Source organism: Choloepus didactylus, chromosome 4 (assembly GCF_015220235.1).
Source record: "Choloepus didactylus isolate mChoDid1 chromosome 4, mChoDid1.pri, whole genome shotgun sequence".
NCBI lineage: Eukaryota > Metazoa > Chordata > Mammalia > Pilosa > Megalonychidae > Choloepus > Choloepus didactylus.
Window position 1 is genome coordinate 141,735,420 of NC_051310.1, and position 20,003 is coordinate 141,755,422.

Sequence of the window (20,003 nt, forward strand, 5' to 3'; positions counted from 1 at the left end):
CACAATTTTTTTTTAAGAGATTTCTTTTGCAAAGCAGCATTAAAGGTACAGGTTCTTAGTCATGTTATCATGAAAATATAATTTTATAATGAGATCATTTGAAACATTCTTCATACTGTAGTTAAAGTAACTCTATACTATATAGTTCCTGAAAATACTGCCATTGGCTGCATTATATCATGGTTGATCAACTTTGTTGCTGTCATGAATATGTGGATTTTTTTTGATTTTTTATTTTTTTTTAAAATTAGCAGGGTGTTTTGTGGCTTTCCATCTAGAGTTTACTGGCTTCATTCAGTTACAGTTTGCTGAAGCATTAGAATTCCTGGGACATTTTAGCGATTTATTGGGGCCATGACAGAACAGAATGCTTGCAATCAGGACCATGTTGAAACCCCCTTAGGAGAGCATCTCTTCTTCTAGCTAATCACTGCTAGTTCCTTTAGCCTTTCCATCTTGTTCCTGCTTTCTAAATAGAGCTGGTTACTGGGTTATGCTAAGGTGTCCAGTACTGTAATAATTAAGAATAGAATTTATGTTTCACTTTCAGGCAGGACTTTAGCATTGGGAAAGTTGTAAAAAACAAATGTAAATACTCACAAAAGCACTTTCCAAAATGAGGCTCTTTTTTTTTTTTTTTTTTTTTTTTTTTTTAAAAGCAACCATTTATTAGAACCAATACAAGAGTATGAAAAGAGGGTGGAAGAGGGGGAGAGCATGAGGTCTGCATTGGATGTCAGTTGTGGAATCACATAAATGCCTACTTTTAAACATTTACATTTAAAAGATAAACATATATATATATATATATATATATATATATATATATATATATCACTTATCCTTCGACAAAATCAAAAGCTGACATGTTTGACTGAAATAAAATAAAACCAAGAAATACAACCTAACCTCTCCCACAAACCAAAATAATCCATAGAGACTTCAATTGCCCATTTTCTGTTTAAAAATCTGGCTACATGGTGTGATTTGCTGCTCAGGATGGTACAGGGTGTGGAAAGAAACCCAGCCTCATGGACCTTGTAGATAGCATCCTGTGGGAAGGAGTGGGCAACTGGGCTCTTTTTGACTCAGGTAGAGCTGTGTTTGCAGCTAAAACTTCCGGTCAAAGGAGTATCATCCCACAATCTCCATTGGCCTACAGGCCGAATCAGCTTCTCTTATCCAGGCCAGAGCAGGCCTGTGTGTGTTAGGAGCTCTCAGGTCTCTTTCTTCTCTACTGCCTGGCAACTCAGGAACATTGTTCTGTGCAGCGTCTGAGACTGGTTTAGCCAGGTGGCACCAGAGACTTTTGACTGTTCTATGGATTTTTTCTCTCAAAAGTTTTCTGATGGCAAATGTGAAAGGACGTGCAGTAGACTCTCATTCTGTAGGTGCCTCGACCTCAGTTTACTGTGTCAAATGCAAGTCAGGCAAACAAAAACATCTCAATCTTAGCTCAAAGTAAAGTGGTAATGATGATGATGGGTAATGGTTTTTGAGGCTCTGAGCTATAGGCTGCTCTTATTTAACAGAAAGCTGTAGAGTGGGGTTTCTTAACCTCAATACTACTGACATTTTGGGCCAGATAAATTTTGCTGTAGGTAGCTGTCCTGGGCATTGGAGGATATTTAACAGCATCCCTGTCCTTCACCCACTAGATGCCAGGAGCACCCCTGCCCCAGGTGTGGCAATCAGAAATGTCTCCCTGAACTTTCCCAGATGTCCCCTGGAGGACAAATTTGTTCCTGGTTGAGAAAGTGCTCTAGGTCTAGAGGAGGAAAGACATATTTCTACTCATTGATTTAGCAGGTATTTATTTAGTGCTCGCTATGTGCTAGGCATTGTTGTAGACATTGTAGATACAGTGATAAATAAGACAAACAAGCTCTGCCCCTAATGTGCTTACTGAAATATGTACCTCAAGTTGCTCTTCCATTAGTAATGATAGTTTAGAGGTGATACATCCACTTTTTTTTTCACCTGTTTGTCTTTTTAATCTGATACATTGTATACTTGTAGTATAGCTAGGGTTAAAAATATAGTCTGGCAAGAGAGAAGAGCTAATGTCTCACCTGGGATTCCCCCTATTACCTTGTTTGCAGTTAGCATCGTATTATAACAGCCTGAAGTAATAGGTGCAGACTAGTTCACTTTGTGTGAGTTACCCAGGAAATAAAAACAGACTAGTTTTCAGCTTTTTTCCCCCCAAATTTTAGCTCTTTATTATGTTTACTTTTTGATTCCTACAGTCACATAATGTGCTGAACTTAACATTTTTAAACATTTGCCACAACTCTAGTCTCAGACGACAAATAGATTTTAATGCTTTTGCCAACTCCAGTTGATTGGTAGCAACTGCCTGGAGTGCAGTGTTGAGAAGGATTCTGAGGTCCTGTATTTAGCTCAGAGGAAGGAGGGCTGTGGTAGTTATGCAGTGTTTGCCATGGGTGAGAGAGGGGGAGTGGCAGTATGTAAAACCCTACCCCTAACCCTAACTCTAGCCCTAACCCTAACCATAACCTTAACCCTAACCCTAATCGTACCCTAACCCTGTATGTGTTATATGTGCTCTAAGGCCATTTTGGAAACTATTCTCAAACAAAAAAACCATTGCCTTCATGATTCTTTTCCTTATTTCTCATATTCTAGTTGACCCAATCTCATTTTTTTTTTTTTTTTTTTTTTCCTTTTCTGGGCCAGCAGGAAACACTTAGAATAAGAAATGCATGAAATAAAGGAATATTTAAGTCCCTTCATTCAGGATGTATCAGTTGATTGCTGTTGCCTGGTGGGCTGAATCTGATTACATGACCTTATGATACCCCAGGCCATGATACCGAAAGGAGACTGCTCAGAACAGATAGCAACCGAGGGAGCAATTACAATCAAAAGCCTCATTAAAGGACAAAGCTGGTCTTGGTGTTCAGTCACCATGACATTTTAAAAACAAAACATATCAGAGACAAAAAAGATGACTGGAAATGACACCAAATCATTCATGTGCTAAAATATATGTTCAAAAAAAAAAGCTACTCTAAATCTATGTTGTGAGAAAACCACTTTGGTGCATGAAATTGCAGTTTCTATGACAACCAGGGACTGCACCCCACTGATTCCTGCTCCTAAGGAAAATAAGAGTTGATGTTAATGGATGAGAACCAAGCATTGTTTTAGAAAAAAAAGACCAAATCTGGGGTGTGTTCACTGAAGTGGCAGGCCCCATCTTGTGTCTTAGAGGAAATAAATTCTCTGTCACACCATGATCATCTGCCTTTTGGTTTAGGTTATTCAGTTATCTTTAACTAGGCGAAGCATCCTTGTTGGACATTGGGAAGAAGATATCAAAGCAAGAAGACATCAGTTAGAGTAGAAAAAATATTTTTATCAAACAGTTAAATGAAATAATTTGTTTACAACTTCAGGGTAAGGAACCCTGTCTTGCTTGGGTCTTCAAATTCTTAAAGAAATGATGGAAACAAATTTTCTGACTTAGTGTTTACTTGTTTATGGTCTTTTCAGGTTTATTTTTTCTTCATTGATTTTATTCAAAGCAATATAGCCTGTGTTAAAACTTGGAGGCTCTTCATATTGGGGGTGGTGATGGATTATTTACACCCAAAGTTTGAGTGTTTTTAAAGAAGGGGATAAACTAATTAAACAATGGTCTAATAGTCTCAAATCTTAAAAGTTTTCCTTATCTCAGTAAATGACATCATTATCTATCTAGTAGATCCAATAAAAACCTGAGTCACTTTTTTTTTTTAAATAAAGGGGGTTTATTTGGTTACACAGTTATCTTCCTTATCTTCCTTATCTCAGTAAATGACATCATTATCTATCCAGTTGATCCAATAAAAAACCTGAGTCACTTTTTTTTTTTTTTTTAATAAAGGGGGTTTATTTGGTTACAGAGTTACAGTCTTAAGGCCATAAAGTGTCCAAGGTAATGCATCAACAATTAGGTACCCTCACTGGAGGATGGCCAATGGCATCCGGAAAACCTCTGTTAGCTGAGAAGGCATGTGGCTCTCAGCTAACAGAGTATGCTCCAAGTCCTGGTTTCAAAATGGTTTTCTCCCAGGACGTTCCTCTCTAGGCCACAGTTCCTCAAAAAATGTCACTCTTAGTTGCTCTTGGGGCATTTTTCCTCTCTTGGCTTCTCCAGAGCAAAAGTCTGCCTTCAACGACCTCTTCAAACTGTCTCTCAGCTGCTATGTGTTCTTCAAAGCTTCCCTCTTGGCTGTAGCTCCTCTTCAAAATGTCACTCTTAGCTGCACTGAAAAACCTGAATCACTTTTGACTTCTCACTTTCCTTCCCTGTTCACAGCTCATCCATCACCAAATCCTGTTAATTCTACCTCCATAATATATCCCAAATCTACCCACTGCTCCCTAATTCAACTCCCACAATGTTAGTGTAGCACAGTCCTCTCTTGCATGCATGACTGTACATTCTCCCAACTAGTCTGTCTCTCTGTCCCCACGCTTGGTTTTTACCACACACACTCCTCAGAGAAGAAAGGGCAATCTATTTTTTTTTTCAGATTAAACTTTTAATTTTGCGATAACTGTCGATTGACATATGATTATAAGAAATAATACAGAGAGATCCCATGCACCCTTTACCCTATTTCCCTCAGAGGTAACATCTTGTAAAAGTTTAGTCCAATACCATGGCCAGGTTATGATACAGTCAAGCTATAAGACATTCCCTTCACCACATCCCTCATGTTTCCTTTTTACAGCCACATCCACTTCCCTTCCACCCCATGCCCTCCTTTACCCCTGGTAACCACTTAGCTGTTCCCCATTTTTATAATTTTGTCATTTCAAGAATGTTTCATAAATGGAATCATACAGTATTTAACATTTTGGGAATTGCTTTTATGAGTCAGCATAATTTTTTGGAGATTCACCCAGATTATTGCATGTATCAATAGTTCATTCCTTTTTATTGCTGAGCAGTATTCCCTGTATGGATGTACCACAGTTTGTAGCCACTCACCCACTGAAAGACACCTAGTTTGTTTCCATTTTTTGACAATGCAAATAAAGCTGCTATAAACATTCGTGGCCAGGTTTTTGTATAAATATAATTTTTCATTTCTCTGGGATGAATGCCCAGGAAATGCAATTGTTGATGGCATCGTAGTTGCATATTTAGTTTTTAAAGAAATTTCCAAACTGTCTTCCACTCTGAAATCAACCTCCTAAAATCTATAACAATCTCATTTGGTTTGATACCAACTTAACTTCAATAGTACACACAAATCATATCCCTATTCCCCTTTGGGCCCCCACCTTTATGTAGTTCTTGTCACAAATTACTTGTTTATACATTATGAATCCAAAACCACTGATTTATCATTACATTTTATGCATTTGCCTTTTAGATCCTGTAGGAAGTAAAAAGTGGTGTTACGAAACAAAACTATAATATACTGACATTTATATTTACCCATGTTTTTACCCTTACCAGAGATCTGTATTTCTTTACATGGCTTCAGTCTATGTTTATTGTCCTTACCTTTCAACCTACAGAACTCTTTTTAGCATCACTTGTAAGAGTGGTCTAGTTGTGACAAATTCACTTAGTGTTAGCTTATCTGGGAGTGTCTTAATCTCTTCCTCATTTTTGAAACATAGTTTTGTCAGGTATAGAATTCTTGGTTGGCAGTTTTTTTGCTCTCAGTACTAAATATGTCATTCCACTGCCTTCTTGCCTCTATGGTTTCCAATGAGAAATTGGCACTTAATCTTTTTGAGACTCCCTTATATGTGACAGGTTGCTTCTCTCTTGCTGGTTTCAGAATTCTGTTTATCTTTGGCATTCAGCAGTTTGATTATAATATGCAGCAGTGTGGGTCTATTTGGGTTTATCCTGTTTGGAGTTTGTTGAGCGTCTTGGATGTGTATATCCATGTCTTTCGTTAAATTTGGGAAGTTTTCAGCCATTATTTCTTTGAATAGTCTCTGCCCTCTTCTCTCTTTCTTCTCCTTCTGAGACTCCCACAGTGTACATATTGGCACACTTGATGGTGTCCCATGGGTTGCCAAATGTTTGGAGATTTTCCTGTTATCTGTCTGTTATTGATTTCTTGTTTGATTCCACTGTGGTCTGAGAACATACTCTGTGTGGTTGAAATTCTTTTAAATTTGTTGAGGGTCATTTTGGGGCCCAGGATATGATTTATGTTCTGTATGTAATATCCGATTTTTCAATTGTACTTAGTGGAAAGAATAGAGAGAAGTACTCTGCTCCATCTTTCCAGAAGTGAAGTACAGAGTGATCTTTTAAATAAATTAATTAAATCATGTCATTCTGCTGTCTGAAACCCTCCAGTGACTTTCACTGGGCTCGCAATAGACGCCCGAAAGGACACGGTCTTGCTATGCCTACTTCTCCATCCTTTGCCACATGCCTTCCTCCCCTTTGCTCACTTTGCTTCAGGCAATTGGCCTTTTTAAAAGATTAATTTCCTCTATTTTATTTTAGACCCTTGTCTAGGCTTGGTGTTCTAGGCACCAAGCCCCTGCCCTCCTGGAATTTACATGGTTTCTTCCTATAACACCAAGCTCATTCTTGCTTCTGGGACTTATACTTGCTGGAATGCTCTTTCCCCAGCTCCCTGCTGTTCACTAAGGTCTCAGCTCGTATGTGTCCTCAGAGGGCTTTCCTCTCTATCTGATAAGGGATTTTCCACCTTGGCTTAGTGTTGGCATCACCGAGCTAGAGTGAGAGGGTCAGAAGACCAGGTTTCACCCCAGACTAATTAAATCAAAATCTCTGCCTATGGGCCCAGCTTTCAAGGGGATGCTGGTAGGCAGCCAAGGTTGGAAGCCACTTATGCTTATCTAGTAGCCACCTCCCCCAGGCATTTCTCATCACTGTCAGTAATCTCCTTTATTTATTTGTTAACTTGTTCATTTCCCCTCCCTATCTTCTAGATCTTATCTAGTAAAGTGAGTTTAGGGTGGAGTTGTGGGACCTCCCATTGCATCACCAGGAGCAATTGGGAGGTTTTCGTGGTCTCCACTCATCCGTCTGATGCTCTGACTGGCAAGGAACAGGCAGCACTATCTAGTTGTGGTTTGGTTACTGGGATAGGTGAATAACTATACTGAAGCTTTAGCATGTGGGTTGAGGTTCAATACACATGTTATAGCAGTGTTGCCTGAAGTGTGATATGACAGGACCTTTTCCAGTATCACCTGCAGATGCTCATTAAATTCAGATTCCTGGGATTTTATTTAACAGGTTTGGGGAAAAGACCAGGAAACTATGTTTTTATAAGAACTCCATGTAATTTTTATGAATCCTAACATTTAAGAACCACTGTTCTGTTGCTTGATAAAATTTAGGTGATGTTCAGAAGATATCAGGGGAAATCTGTATCTGATTTTACATCTGAAAAGCCATGAAAAAAATATTTGGGACTTTGAGGGTTTTTATTATCTGTTGTCATTCTTTTAATTGTGTGGCACTCAGGTTTGGGTAAAATTTAGAAGGGCGATTGCAGCAATGCTCCCAACACTTTGTGAATGCTATTCTTCCTACTTTGGGCATTGGGAAGAGAGAGAACCTTGGTGGTAAGTGACAGAATAATATCTTCATCATAGTTTAACAGCCTTTGCTTTCAGCTCTACATGCCTCCCCAAGGATTGAAGGGAGAATTAAATTGGGGGAAGTGAGTCAAAAGCACACAGAAAAGAAGATAGCACTTACTGCCCTGTATTCTGAAACTGGGCTGAGTTCACAGGCGATCATTAAGATATTTTTTTCTTTTTGGTTAAAGTCAGCATTTCCTCCCTGTTATCTGCACCAGCAGCTATCAAATATCTAATATTTAAGAAATAATATCTTCTCTAGAATGAGATTTATTGGATTGCAAATCCAGATGACATCCTAGATGGGCATTTGGTTTTCTTTCCCATCACTGTCAGATCTACACTTAAGGAATAATCTTTTGCACTAGCAGCTACTGTTTGTCAATCAGCTGGTATGTTCAAACTCCAGAATGTGAACTAACTTGAAAATGAGGCTATAAACCATGGGGTTAATCATTTAATGTATGTAAGATCCTTAGAACCATTCCTGGCTTATAGTAATTGCTCAATAAATGTTAGCTACCACTTCTCAACTATCACCACTGCTGTGTTAAGTGCTGTGTTATTGATGTGAACAAAGGATAATGGGGAAACAGAAGATTAAGTTTGCACAGGGTCTGAGGAATCAGAGAGGTCTTCACAGAGGAGGTGACCTTTGAAGTGGATCCTTAAAGTGTGAATAGGGTTTCCAGGCAGATGAGAGTGCACAGAGATAATTTGGGATCTGCTGGTTAGTCAGCTTGTTAGGCACTTAGGGTTCATTCTGTGGGTAGAGAACAGCCATTGAAGGGTTTTGTTTTTATTTTATTTTTTTTCTAAGATAACTGCTTTACTTCCAACCTGTTCCTACTTTACCCCAAGAAAGTTACCTAATATAGCAACATTTCTGTGAACTTGTTCCTACTATATCCATCAGAAATTAACAGACCATAGTAATTCCTGGGCATCCCCAGAACGTTAAATAGCATATCTGTTCTTCTTGGATTACTGTTCCCCCTTCCTTAATTGCTCTCTATTGCTAGTTCCCCTACATTCTACATTATAAACCATTCGTTTTACATTTTTCAAAGTTCACATTAGTGGTAGCATATAATATTTCTCTTTCTGTGCCTGGCTTATTTCGCTCAGCATTATGTCTTCAAGGTTCATCCATGTTGTCATATGTTTCACGAGGTCGCTCCTTCTTACTGCCGTGTAGTATTCCATCGTGTGTATATACCACATTTTCTTTATCCACTCATCTGTTGAAGGACATTTGGGTTGTTTCCATCTCTTGGCAATTGTGAGTAATGCTGCTATGAACATTGGCGTGCAGATATCTGTTCGTGTCACTGCTTTCCGATCTTCCGGGTATATACCGAGAAGTGCAGTCGCTGAATCGAATGGTAACTCTATATCTAGTTTTCTAAGGAACTGCCAGACTGACTTCCAGAGTGGCTGAACCATTATACAGTCCCACCAACAATGAATAAGAGTTCCAATTTCTCCACATCCCCTCCAGCATTTAAAAATATGGAACGCTTCACGAATTTGCATGTCATCCTTGCGCAGGGTCCATGCTAATCTTCTCTGTATCGTTCCAATTTTAGTATATGTGCTGCCGAAGCGAGCACTGAAGGGTTTTTAATGGAAGATTTGAAGCATCTGTTTTGTTTTGTTTTGTTTTGTTTTTGAGTCTGCAGATTTTATTGAGATATGTTCACATTCCATATATGCCATCCAAAGTACACAGTGTCTCACAGTATCATCATTTAGTTGTGCAATCATCACCATACTCAATTTTAGATCATTTTCATTGCTCCAAGAAGAAAAATATAGGCCAGACACAAAAAAGAAAACCCAAAACACCCCAGATACCTTATCCCCCCCATTACTGACCCTGAGTATCGGTTTGGTACACCTGTTACTGTTGATGAAAGAATATTTAAGTATTACTGTTAACTATAGTCCATAGCTTGCAATATGTAATTTCCCCCCATATACAACTGTATTATTAACTCTTTGTACAAGTGTCATACATTTGTGGTAATTCATGCAAGAACTTTATTTATATTTGTAGTGTTAATTGGTGACATAAATGACTCTAAACAACCCCTTTCAACCAAATTCACCTACAATACAGCACTATTACTTATAATCCCAATAATGAGCCACCCTCACCTCTATCCATTTCCAAACATGTAAGTTCAACCTCATTAAAAATTCTGTACATATTAGGTAACTGCTCTCCCTTCTCTAACTTCTGTCTATCTCTAGGTACTCTATATTCTATTCTTTAAGACTCTGAATTTACATATTCTAGTTAGTTTATATTAGTGAAATCATACAGTATCTGTGTTTTTGTGTCTGACTTATTTCACTCAGCATTATGAACTCAAGGTCCATCCATGTTGTCACATGCTTCAGGACCTCATTTCTTCTTACTGCTGCATAATATTCCATCATATGAATATACCACATTTTGTTTCTCCACTCATCTGTTGATGGACATTTGGATAGTTTCCATCTTTTGGCACTTGTGAATAATGCTGCTATGAACATCAGTGTGAAAATATCTGTTTGTGTCCCTGTTTTCACATCCTCTGTGCATATACCGAGTAGTGGAATTGCTGGGTCATAGGACAGCTCAATATTTAGTTTTCTGAGGAACCGCCAAACTGTCTTCCACAGCAGCTGTACCATTTTACACTCCCACCAGCAATGGATAAGTAGTGAAATATCTTTTAAAGTCTGGCTTTTAAAAGATGGCTGGCAAAAATGTGAAGGCTGGTTTGGAAGAGAAGAGATGTGGAAACAGACGCCACTCAGTAGGAGAAAGCTTTTGTGAGGAGTCTTTCCGTAGAACTTGAGCCATAACTTGGCTTTTCCTTATTATCAGTTTATACAAGCTTCAGTATTTCCTTGAGAAATGCCTTTGCCTCTTTGGCATCTTCGGTTACTTACCCTCTATGTTTGTTTCTTTCTGGGCTTAGGCAGATGTGTCAGCTACAGGATCAGAAAAATCCAGAATGCATAAACTGAATTTAATCTAACATTTTAATTTTGTTATTTGCCATTAATTCAATTGGTCATTGACAAATATTTATCAGGCACCTCCATGTGCCAAGTACTATGTTTGACTCAAGAACAGGGGCATTTTCTGAGCTAATCTTCTTGGTTAACTATCCTGTAAAGGTCAGTGTAGCAGCTGAAGGAAGCTATTAGTAAAAGGCTTTCCCTTTCTCCTTCTCTTAGGACAAATTTGGGCTAACTTTATAGCTCTGTCCCCTGGAAGCCTAATAAGGTTACAGCGTCAGCTGTGGGATGAGGCAGCATTGCTTATGATAAAAATGATCCCTTATTGGTGAACTGCATCTGGGCCAGGATATATCAATACCTGATGAGAAGTGGTGACTTTGGGCCTCCCTAAGGGCAGTGACTCTTGTAACTGGACACATCCTCCCCCGAGATCTGAAAGCTACACCCATGGGACACACTATATTGATTCCTATTTGGGACATGGAGGTTTAAAGCTATGGTATTTGTCATACTCATGATGTGAGCTCATCTCCTTGCCCCTGAGCTGTCACCTATGGGGGTATGGGTGAGGGCAAAGGAAACTAATCGCTGGGCTATTACAAGAACCCCTGCTGAAGAGAAGAACCACATGCTGCCCTGCTGGCATGCAGTTTCCAGTCTTGGACCCTTCTGAGTTAATCTGATGCTAAGTGAGATCTATGGTATTTGAGTCTAGTTGAGCCCATAGACCAGAAATCTGGTTTCAGACGCAAAGCCACGTTTAACTTAGCCAAGCCCAAGGCTCTTTTTTTTTTTTTTCTGTCTGAAACCCCTGGTGCATTCTGTAATTTCTTCTAGGCTGAGATTACCTCCCTTTCCCCACCCAATTCCCAGAAATTTGCCTCTTTTTAAGTCCCCATGTTGATGGCACTGGCTAAAGTTCCCATAAAGTCCCCCATTTTTTCTTTCTTGAGTAAAGGGACTTGGGCAGAGGCATGGGACTGGGGTCCTCTTTAATATAGGGTGGTCCCAGTCCCTGATAAGCCAGAAACACCATATCTCAGTCAGAAGATTAGGGTGTGAACCAAGACAGTAGCAATAAAAACCAGAGCGTGGAGGGGTGCTTGTCTTCTGGAGCGATTGTGATCTGGTAGGGAACTGATGGTGCTGATAATCACTCTTCCAACACAGAATAGCAAAGAACATACGCACATTGTCACAATTAGCCTGTATAATTAGGATAAATTCACAGAAATTTGCTTTAGTTAACTTTGGTAAATAACTGAATGATAATCTTCTCATATGAAATAATTGCACAGTGGCTGTCTAGATAACAAGATCTATTATTGTTTAAAATAAGATCGTTAGCATGATCTATCATTGTGCACTTCCTAAAAAATAAAACCTGTATTTTTCTCTGGTAGTAATTATGTATATATTGGAAGTATTTATTATATCTTCCAATGAATTCTGAAATAACAAATATCAAGAAAATATTAAATCCCCTTTATTTAAACTAAATCAAACTCATCCAAAATGCAAAGAGGCCATGAACAGTACTTGTAGGTACTTGTACCTGGAAACTAAATCAAACTCAACCAAAATCCAAAGAGGCTGTGAACAATACTTCAAGGTACTTGTACCTGGAAATTGTTTGATAGTCTAGACCTATTTGGGCTCTGCAGATGGAAACAAATCCTCTGAACTCTGCAGATGAGAACAAATCCCTCTTCTGCCTAAGGAATTAGGCTGGGATCCCCCATATCCAGCAATGTGGCTAATTAAGGGACGGTTTTGATGTCACACATGACTGCTTCGGATATGCTGCCTCCAGAAGACATAAGTGTAGGGACTTGTTGACAGTATGGATTTTTTTTTTTTAATTTATTTTTATAGTTTTATCTATTAGCTATTTTCCCTGCACTTATTTGATAAGATTCCAGATATTGCTGGGCTGGGAAGCAGAACAACAAAGTTAAAAACTAACCCAAAAGTCTAGATAATGGGGAGGGGCTTAAATGTCTCTGGTATACAAAGTGTGAAAAGTCCCTCTCTCTCAGTCTTCTTAAAAATTTTGTCAAAAGAAGTGCTTTCTGAAGGGTCTGCCTAAAGTAAAAGAGATGCGTGTTGATGACAGTAACATAGACTGTGGGATGGTCTCCAATATCCATTCCCACTCTTTCCATAGCACTAGAAACCCTGATTTTTACTTGGGCACATGGCTGCCCAGCATAGAGACAGACTCCATGGCAACCAGTGTGGACATGTGACCCATGCGAAGTTAAAGACAGCTGACAGATGCTGCCCTTTTCCCGGCTTCTTCATCCTTTCTTCCACTCTGCTGCTTAAAGTACAGATGTGCTGAGTGGAGCTCTAGTTGCCACCTTGGACTGTGAGGATGGGGGCCACATATTTGGGATGGTGGAACAGTGAATTGGGAAGGTGAGGTGGATTTTATGGGACGAGCCCCTGTCACCTAAAAATCCAGAGCCCAACCCTGGACTGTCTCTGGATTTTTATACAAGACAGAAAGACACCTTTGTCTTACTTAAACTATTACTTTGTTCTTAGCTACATCTAATCTTAAGTGATTCAGTGATAATTTCCTTCCAGAAGGGAGCTTTCATAACTTTTCCTGGAAGCTTATTACAGGGCTTAATCATCCTTAAGGGTAAAATATTCCTTTTTATTTTTTGAAAAGTATCCTTGATGTGATTTATTTCTGTTTTCTCTTGTTTCAGTCTCTGAAAATGGAGAACAATTGATTGGCTTTTTCCTCATAATAAAACTTTATGGAATATAAGCATTTGTTTATGCTTTAATTTTATAGCTTTTTGCCAGTCAGTGGATTTAGAACATTTAATTTAAATAATTATCATTTTATTTAAAAAAAAAACCTTCATAGCTATTTCTCCCTCTCTCCACATTTTCTCTCCACACATACACATAAGAGAATTGGCTAGGCTGGCTTAGCATTCTAATTATGCCTGTGATTTGTTATTAGTGGATTACAACAAGCTTGCTTTTAGTGAAATAAATAAGCTGTTTACTGAACTGTGAAAGGACAGAGAGAATGTACTTAAACTATAATTTCTGGGGAGAACTAGTAGAAATGTGCTTTTTCTGTGTGTGTGTCGAGTGAGTGAGTGAGTGAAAGAAAGAAAAAAGAGACATGTTCAATTGCTGCCTATTTTGTGGCTTTCCAGGGAGCGGGGGCTCATCCCAGTGAGGGAGCAATGTGACATTCCTCTGGTGCATGAAAAAAAAGGAGCAGTGTCTGAGTGGCCAGACACATTTCTGTGCCAGCTGTCTTTATTCTCTGACGTATTCAGGAGACGGCATTCCCTGCAAAATCGCACTGACAGCAACCTTTACGGGAAATGTAATTGACTATGTCTTAGGACTTCTCTCATTTCTGTGCCCCACACTGTCATGAACATACTGTCTGAGCCACTTTTTTTTTTTTTTAAATAACAGCTTTATTAAGATATAATTCACTTACTATACAATTTACCCCTTTACAGTGTACAAATTCCGTGTTTTTTAATCATATTAATTGTGTAACCATCATCAAAATAAATTTTAGAACATTTTCCTCATTTCAAAAAGAAATCCCTATGCAATAGCAGTCACTCCTTACAACCATCCCTGCCCAGCCCCTCCAGCCCTAGGCTATGGATTTGCTTATTCTGGACATTTCATGTAAATGAAGTCATACAGTATATGGCCTTTTATGATTGGCTTCTTCCACTTACCGTAATGTTTTCGAGGTTCATCCATGTTGTAGAGTGCATCAGTACTTCACTCCTTTCTATGTCTAAATAGTATGCCATGGTATGGATAGCCACATTTATTTACCCATTCATTGGTTGATAGACATTTGGGCTATTATGAATAATACTACTGTGAGTATTTGTGGACAAGTTTTTGCATGGATGTATGTTTTCATTTCTCTCAGGCACATACCTAGGAATGGAATTGCTGGGTGTGGTAGGCAGAATAACGTTTCCCTTTTCGCTCCTAAGATGTCCACATCCCAGTCCTTGGAACCTGTAGGATGTTGTGTTACATGGCAGGGGGGATTTAAAGTTATGGATGGAATAAGCTTGCTTATCAGCTCACCTTAAAATAGGCATAGTATTCTGGGTTATTTGAGTGGACCCAGTGTCATCAAAGTTGTCCTTAAAAGATGGATGACAGAGGCAGAAAGTCAGAATCGGAGTGATGTGATGCGGGAAATATTTGATGGCCATTTCTGGGTTTAAAGATGGAATGTGGCCACAAGTTGAGGAGTGTCATCAGCCTCTAGATGCTGGAAAAGGCAAGGGAAATGGGTTCTTTTCTGGAGCTTCCAGGAGGAACGCAGCCCTGCTGACACCTTGAGTTTAGCCCAGGAAGACCCATCTTGGACTTCTAACCTCCAGAATTTGTGTTGTTTTAAGCCACCGAGTTTGTGGTCATCTGTGACTTCAGCAAAAAGGAGACTAATACCATAATACATATGTTGATCCTGCAAGGCATCCAAGTGGAAATGTCCTGTGGGTGGTTTGACATGTGAGTCTGGAGCTAAGGAGAGAGATCTGTGCTGGGCAGACGAAAATGAGCCTCAACAGTAGTTGATTTAGCTGAGACTGTGGGTGTGGGTGAGATTCACTGAGTAAAACTGTGTGGCATGAGAGGGGAAGAGGGTTAAGGATTGAAGCATCTTTTGGGAAAATGAGGCAGGGAGAAGGAGACCAGTATGGGAGAGAGAGAGGTGGGTGGAAGATTCCTCAGCTGTTGTGGTTTGGTCAGACTAAAAATGGAGGTAGTTGCATTTTCCCATAGTATGTCTGATTACTTAAGAATCAACTTGCCACATGCTTCACAGGTGCCTAAAAATGGTCCTCAATTCCAACCTTACCCTGAAAAGAACTATTTCAATTTTTAATAACTCTAAATCAGTTTAACCCACTTACAAAGCTTAAAGACAGTGCTCTTCCAGCTTGAAATGCTTGGAAACCAGCTTCGAAACATGGAACATAGTGGAGGATTTTACTTATAGTGACCTTGACTCTGGGGCAAAGCAGAGGCCCACAGCAAACACTTATTTGTTCTGTTTAAATTGGATGTGGTCTTCTGATGTGTTCTTCTAGGAGTTGTTATTGACTTATTTCCTTTGTTCTTTTATGTTCTAACATTTCTTAAATAATCGAAATTAATGGGGTATTTTGAAATTGAAAACAGCATTAAAATTGAAATCTCATACCATTAATGGACATCTTTGCCATTATTTTGCAGAGCTTCAACTGTTGACATTTAGTGTGGGAATAGAGACACTTTTTGGTTGGCACCCTATCTACTTACTCTCATACTCTATTTCCCCAAAGTCATTTTGCTCTCTGGCCTTGCTAAACTCCTTGCTCTTGCCCTATTCATGCTGTGCATTCAGCCTCAATGCCTGGGGTGCCCCTTCTCCCAACCCTGGATCTCTCTGTGGTTTGCCTGAGCCTCCATCCAAGATTCCACTCAAGAGTATCCCTTCCAAGCCTAGGCAGGTTGGCTCTTCCCCTCCGCTTCCAAAGTGCCCTGTATATCACCCATCATATGTTTGGCAACTACTTATCTATCTCCATGCCCTTTGTCAGCTCCTTGAGATTTTGTCTTGTCTATTTTGGTAGGCCTGGTACTTAGCTCAGAACCTGGCCTTCTACTGCAATCATTTTTTAAAAATTCTGTTGTGTAAGTGGACTTTGTATTGTTGCTATTATCATAAGCATAGTTGATAGGTTGTTTTATATCAAAGGGTGTAAGTTTATAACTCAATTACAAGTTAGAAAGTGATCAAATAATGATAATATGTTCTTAGCAACATTTTAGGATTCTCTTTGTACAACCAGTTGACTTATACTGAAAAATACTCATGGTGATTTGAATTCTGTGAATAAGTCACACTAGTACCAATAAAAAGATTTATTTATCTAACTGCTTAGGAGTAGAAAAATATAATTACCATAACATTGGTTATTTATTAAGAACATACAAAGTTCTTTAAGTTGTTCTAGAAAGAGAAAATTAAATCTACCCCCAATTAATATTTATAATCTTTTCTTAAATAAAAATTGCAGTGTTAGGTATTATAACAATTTAGAGAAAAAAACAAGTCAAGGAGCTCATGTTCTTCCAATTGAGGGGCCGAGGACATCGTATTTGGGACATGCTTCCATCTGGTTCTGTGCTCAGAGAGGTAAGACAGGGACTGAGGAATAAGTCAACTTTGTCCCTGAAGGTTTTTTTTAAAAACTTTCATTTTGGAGCTGTAAAGCCAGGTAGCCAGGCTTTCAAGTGAAGTAGACACAGTGTTATAAAGTCATGGCAATAAGCATATATGTATTATAACAGAGAAGTAGCCAAATAAAGCAAATTAGAGCTTATAGATCTGCCCTATGTAGTTATTCTTGTTTTTATTTTTGACTAGAGTCTGTAAGCACCTTACGCTCTCCTGTCCTCTCTGGGTGTGTCCCAAGCCCACCCTTCAGTGCTAGGATGACTCCCTTTTCCCTGTAGACACTGGCAGCCTCACCACGGGGCTTTCCCAGGTTCTACCCCCAGATCATTGCATATAATCCAAAGCTCCTTATTGCCACATTCACATCTCCCCCAAGGAGGTTTGGCATTCTTTCTGATCTCCTAGCTCCCTTACTTACACCAAGTTTAACAAAAATTCCATTGCCCCAGAGTCAAACTTTGAGGTTTTTCAGCAACACATCCTTGGCCCTTGTTCTCAGCATGAGGGATTGCCTTATCAGTTGTTGTCTCTTCATGAGAAGGCAGCGTGGTGGGGTGGTTCCATCCCAGGCTCTGGAGTCTGACTCCAGGGGCTGGATTCCAGATCCACCGTCTCTTACTTTGATGATCTTGGGTAAATCATTTAACCTCTCAGTGCCTCAGTTTCCCCATTTTAAAAATGGTGTTAAATAGTATCAATCTCATGGGGTTTTTGCAAAAAAGACAGGCAATTAGGAAGTGCCCACTAAATGCTGGCTAGCAGTATTATTCTTTCCCATATTAGCACACTAAATCTCCTTACATTCTAGTGACGCCAGTCTGGACAAACAGGTCCTCCTACCATGTGGGAGGAAGGCAGTTTTGCATCCAGAACAAAGAGCATCAGCCCTCAGATTCATACCACAGTGGAAGCCTTAGTCAGTGCTTTGCACCTCCGGGCATGCCAAAGTCTCCTTATTGATTCTGCCAGTTCTTTATAACAAGGACAGCCTCTTTCATCTTATTACAGCAGAGGAAAATCACACTTTCCTGACTGTCCTGCTCTCCAAGTTAATTGCTGGAAACCATGTCTGGCGCCTTTGATCCCTGCTGGTGAGGCTACTCTCTCAGCCTGTGTGAAGTCTGCGGCCCCTTTGTGGGCTCTGTCGGCTGCCCTTCCAGCTGGCAAAGGGCCATCCTCAGGGCGTGTGCTAAGCCCCGGAGAACCAGGAAGGAAACCTGAGCAGCATCCTAAGCAGCACTGGCCCCAGGGTAGGAAATGTGTGTTCCCCATCAGCCCTTCCGTTCAGTGTATTTTCATCTCTTAGGGTTCTCCTTCCCAGGCAAGGTGTCAGTGTCAGCAAGATGCATGTCAGTCAGGCCACGAGCTGGGGGCCTTCCCTTCCCTCCCTTCCTTCCCACACAGAAACTTACCCATCCTAGTTAAGGACATTTTCTCTCAGCTGGCTCTCACTGCTGGAAAGCAATCAAAACATTATCTACACTCCCCCCAACACACACCCCATTGTTAAGGGCAAAACAAAACAAAACAAAACAGAACCAAAACAAACAAAAACAAAAAAAACAACCAACCAACCAAACAAAAACACCTCCAGAAATATTTGTACAGTATTTTAATAACTGACTTATGGAAATAGAAAAATTAACCCCTAAAGTTGACATTTTGAGCAACATATCAAAATGGCTAACAGTGGAGAATTTTTTTCTTTTTCTTTTTTTGTGGGGAGGCATATTTTCCCTCTTCTTTAGATTAAAAAGAAATCAAATAATTCCCACACATTTATTAAACACTATTTTACTTGAGGTAATCGACGTTGACAGCCTGGGATGTATCTTTTGACACATTTCTCTGCTCATATAGGGACATGCTATAATTTATTTTCAGGTTGTTTTCATTTGGGAGTTCCTATCAGCAATCCTTCAACACACTTGAACATGTAGCCTTATATGTCGATCCTTTGTCCGTGGGATAGTTTCACAAAAGTAGGACTGTTGGCTTAAAGTTACATGCATTTAATAGATACTGCCAAGTTATTTTCCAGAAATTCTTAGTTATCTACTTGCCCACCAAAAACATATAAAAATGCCTGTATCTCCATACCCTTGTTAATCCTGGATCTTCTCAGGTCTATAATATTTTTGGCAAACAGTGGTGAAAAACAGTTTCTCCTGTTTATTTTAATTTGCATTTTACCATTCCCTTAGGAAGCACTGCGTCAGTGGTCAGGGTTCTTTCCTGATGGCACTTTTGGGACTGCTTTCACAGTTCTCAAGCCCTACTGTCTTCAGTATCCTCCCGGCAGGAGCTTAAGAAGTAGCTTCAGTGAACAAGATGGATTTTAATCATAGAAGCCGATGTGTGGTGTATGATTTTAAAACCCCCAAAAGATGGATCTCATGCAAATACCACTTGGAAAGTTTACCGAGCAGGGAAGAATAGATAATGCATGTGCTCAGATGCTATGGGTGTTGGTTTTTGCTCTGTCCTGGCTTCTCCCCTGCTCTGCAGCGGTTGCCCTGCCCTGCCCTGCTCTCTGCAGAACCTACAGGAGCCCCCTGCAGGAGGGGAGGACCTTCTACTCTGTGAGGGTGCCAGGTTTGGAGAGAGGCATACAGTGAGATTCCCCAGAGTTGAGCAGCTTCCCAACCTTTCTCCCACCTTCCCTGCTAAAACAAGGTCCATCTTCCTGTATGGTCCTCCTCTCCTGAGGCAGGAACACGGGCAATACTGACAACCCCAGGGTCTCTTGTCTTTATTGCAGCTCTTTCCAGAACCATACACCCTTCCTAATGTTCTTTGCTGATTAGTGAGTGGAGTTTTCTAGAAAATGACTTTCTGCCTCTACTTCTAATCTGCGTTCTCAATGCCCCCATCTCCTGTTCTGTTCCAGCTTGCTGAGACAGGATATCTCTTAGACCAGAGTCCCTGGGACTTGTTTGTTGTGGAGTGTAACTTTCCTCTAAGGCATAAGGGTTCCATCTTTTTTCCTTTCCTGCTACTCTGTTCTCCTTCTCATCCAGCATGCTATGAAGCAGGCACCCCAGTGCAATGCCTGCTCACACTCTCTTGAGAGTGTTTTCTCCCATAAAGGCAGCAAATGTGATCTGGGAGACAGAGCCCTGAAGTAGGA

The 20,003-nt window shown here is 39.9% G+C and overlaps 1 protein-coding gene and 1 non-coding gene across 2 annotated transcripts in view; one reads left to right on the plus strand and one right to left on the minus strand.

Moving 5' to 3' along the window:
* Positions 1–20,003, plus strand: part of GPR176 (G protein-coupled receptor 176) — a 113,590-nt gene that overhangs the window by 62,247 nt on the left and 31,340 nt on the right. The window lies entirely within an intron of this gene.
* LOC119533766 lies at positions 9,115–9,221 on the minus strand. Its single transcript, XR_005216871.1, has one exon. It is a non-coding gene; the product is annotated as a U6 spliceosomal RNA (small nuclear RNA).